The sequence below is a fragment of the Myotis brandtii genome, unplaced genomic scaffold (genome assembly GCF_000412655.1).
Source record: "Myotis brandtii unplaced genomic scaffold, ASM41265v1 scaffold59, whole genome shotgun sequence".
Lineage (NCBI taxonomy): Eukaryota > Metazoa > Chordata > Mammalia > Chiroptera > Vespertilionidae > Myotis > Myotis brandtii.
In genome coordinates, this window is record NW_005370223.1 from 624,155 (window position 1) to 628,185 (window position 4,031).

Sequence of the window (4,031 nt, forward strand, 5' to 3'; positions counted from 1 at the left end):
GCCAAAGCCAGTAGCACATTGTGTTGCAGAGTCCGTTGGCTTCCCTACGCCGGGCTTTCAAAAGCAATTCAAATAAGAGATGGACCAGGTGCCAGGGCCCATCGATCTGCGTCTGCTAGGATTGAGGTGGATGTCAGCCATGTCCCCATTTGGCACTTCCCTCCCCGACCTTGCCAGGAAAGCACTGGAGATCGCCTGCTGATGGAAAACGGGCTGCCTGGCTTGCATTCACTTCATTTTTCTGGGTCTCTGCACAGTGGCATGGCCTCCCTCCACCATAGAATTGCCATGTTTGACTTTGGCATTTTGTTTTTATTTCTATAAGTAAAAAAATATGGATAATAATCAGAGGCCTATTGGTTATTTGAGAACATCCTATAAGAATTACAGGGCTCAGTCAGCCCTTGACCCGTGGAAAGAAAGGAAACACATTCAGAGAATGAGAAGACCCAGCTGAGGAGCTGCAGTGAAAAGGGGCGAATGTTAGCAGCATTTTGGGGTCCTTCCAAACCTTCCTCCAAACTGGCTCTCTCTCTCTCTCTCTCTCTTTCTCTCTCTCCCTCTCTCCTGGCCCACTCCTCATTTGGAATGTACCTTCAATAAACCCCATTTTGCTCTACTTAAAAAACAACACTGGACTGGCTTTGTAGAGCTCAGGGCTCTTACAGCAGAGCTATTTCTTTACCCGTGTGGGGTCCTAAACGCTGAACAATATATAAAACAACACACTAATCACCTAACACGAGCCCAGCCCTTTCGGGGTCCTGGATCCCAGAAGGAGGGCTCCCAATGGAGTGGGACAAGCATTGATCATCGACCTCGGTGGGACCTCCAACTACCCTAACACATGACATGACATCAGAGCGAAAGCCAGCCACGTTTGCATGGGGAGGTCCGAGAAAGCCTCAGAAGGCTCTCTCTCTGGTCCTTACACCCTTTTGGAGAAGGAACCTGGGTAAGCCTCTCACTTCACAAAGAACTTGTTGACAATGCATTACGGCTCAGGGTCCCCTAACTCTGCTTCTCTAAGCTGTCATCACTGCCGTGTGTCCTCACCAGAGAAAGGCTGCTGATGGGGCTCCTGGCTTCGTGGTAATAATTAACATTTATTGAGTTCTTATCAGGAGCCAGCCACTGCCCTAAGCAAACCCCATCTCATTCCATCTTAGAACAATCCCATGAGGCAGCCTGACGTAAAGATAAGAAATCTAAGAATTGGAGGGATTCAGCTGATTGTCCAAAGTCCCCAGTTCAAGGCAGAGGCTGTAAGATGGGCAGTCTGATGGCAGGGACTTTGCTTTAAACGGGAGCTAGCACACTCTGCCTGGTGGGCCATATCTGACCCACTGCTTGTTTTTGTTAATAAAGTTTTATTGGAACCGAAGACATTTGTTTAGTATTGTCTCTGGCTGTTGTCATGCTGCAAAGGCAGAGCTGAGTATGACAGAGACCCTGTGGCCCACGGAGCCTAAAATATCTGACTCTTTTCAGAAAAAGTTTGCCAACCCCTGCTCTCGAGCACGACGCTAAAAAACCTCCCTGAGGATTAAATCCAAGTCCCAGACTGCGCATTCATCCCCGCCAGCCCCTCAGTCTCCGACCTGGGGGATTCCATGATTGACCTTACACTTCAGGGGACCTTAAAATGCTTGCTCAGCTAACTGGGTTTAACCCGCATTTAAACAACCCCAAACTTCCTTCTAAAACTGTGAACATTTCGGCAAAAATTATATTTGTGGCAGCCTTCAGTGGGTGAGACAAATCCTGGAGGTCAAGACCAATGGCTCTGACCGTGCGACAAGGACAGCCTTAAAGAGCAGCGTACATCTGTAGCAGTTTCTTGTAAAATGTGTTATTCTGTGCGTAGCTCTGCCATAAGCTGACCAGAAAGAAAAAAAAAAAGGACAATTTATCGCTCAGCACTTTGGAAAATAGAATATGTAAGCAAAACCTCAAGGAGACAAGAATAAATAACAGCCTCCACCAGTCCCTGCATCTTGCAGGCATCTCAGGAAGGACAAGCAAAGAATGAGGGAGGAAGTGGGTGTCTTTTCCCAGCGGTGGGAAGGGGGTGTGGGCAGTGGGCACTCAGGCAGGCCTGAGAAGGGTTGTCCATTTTGGGGTGGTGCCTCGGAACCAGATGAGACCATATACCCCAACCCCACTCAGTCTTTGCCATGGGGTTTGCCTGCATTCAGGGTCACCAGTGCTGCAGTGGTGTGGGAGGAAGATTGGGATGGGAGCCCTGGGGTCAGGTCCCAGCTGTTTGATCGTGTGTCACCTGAGGAAGTCAATGAAGGTGTGTCGGACAGAGTGAGATGAATACAAGTACTGGAGCCTAATAGTTCTGTGTGTAAATCTCAGCTCTGCCTTTACTTCCAATGTCTTATGCAAGTGACCCCTCTGAAGGCAAGGACTACTGTATGTCTTATTCATCCCTGTGTGCCCAGCACCCAGGAAACAACAGGTACGCAATGTTGAATGAATGAATCTCTTTAAACCTCAACTGTGAAAATTATATGAGTAAGTAAATGTCAAACCTAAGCATTTAGCAAGTGCTCAATAAGTATTACAAAGAGGACAATGGGCCCTAACCGGTTTGGCTCAGTGGATAGAGCATCAGCCTGTGGACTGAAGGGTCCCAGGTTTGATTCCGGTCAAGGGCATGTACCTTGGTTGTGGGCACATCCCCAGTAAGGAGTGTGCAGGAGGCAGCTGATCGATGTTTCTCTCTCATCGATGTTTCTAAATCTCTATCCTTCTCCCTTCCTCTCTGTAAAAAAAGTCAATAACAGAAAATTTTTTAAAAACAAAAACAAACAAAAAAACAACAAAGAGGACAATGGGCCCAGCTGGCGTGGGTGAAGAAGAGGACCCTCACCAAGGAGCTATTATGTGATGCTGCTTTCCTTACCCCCCAACTGAGAGGCATGACGAATGTGTCTTCTGAAGAGCAGGCGTTGGAGCCAGATGGCCTTGTGAAAAATAAGCCAATCTATGCTTTGGAATGTTCTAATGTGGAAACCCATATCCAAGCATGGGCTATGAAAAATATTATCTTTGCTATTTTTAGAAGCAACCACCATCTTTCTCTGAGTAATAAGCCTAATGTTCAGACTTATGACTCAAGCACTGTAAGCGAATGAAATCTTTATCAGATTAATATTTTCAAAATATTATCCCTATTGCACTTGCAGTCTCGCTCAGGATAACTCTGCCAAGAGGAAGTCATTTGCTGGAGAGAGTTACAAATAAAGAGGAGAGAGGGCCTTGGGGGTGGCGGTGAAGGCAGAGAGCTTGCCGGCCACTGGGCCAACCTCTTACAGCTATAGAACAACCTGTGAGGACTTAAAGCACCTCAGATGGCCAGGCTCTTTGATCCCCAAACACAGCAACCACAGTGAGAGGCCCACAGGGATGCTTTAAGAACACCTGTGACTGCCCGCGTGGCTCAGTGGTTGAATGTTGACCTATGAACCAGGAGATCATGGTTTGATTCCCGGTCAGGGCACATTTCGGACTTGATCCCCAGTGGGGGGAGGGGCGGGGGGGCCGTGCAGGAGGCAGCCGATCAGTGATTCTCTTTCATCATTGATGTTTCTATCTCTCTCCCTCGCTCTCTGAAACCAATAAAAAATATATTAAGCCCTGACAGGTTTGGCTCAGCAGATAGAGCGTCGGCCTGCGGACTCAAGGGTCCCAGGTTCAATTCCGGTCAAGGGCATGTACCTTGGTTGTGGGCGCATCCCCAGTGGGGAGTGTGCAGGGGGCAGCTGATCGATGTTTCTCTCTCATCGATGTTTCTGGCTATCCCTCTCCCTTCCTCTCTGTAAAAAATCAATAAAATATATTTAAAAATATATCTACACTAATAAAAGAGAAACATGGTAATTAGCGTACGACCGCTACCCTTCCCATTGGCTAATCAGCATATCCTTATGCAAATTAACTGTCAGCCAAGATGGCGGCCGGCAGCCATGCACTGAAGCGAACAGGGAGGCTTGCTTGCTCCAGTGACGGCGGACTCCAAC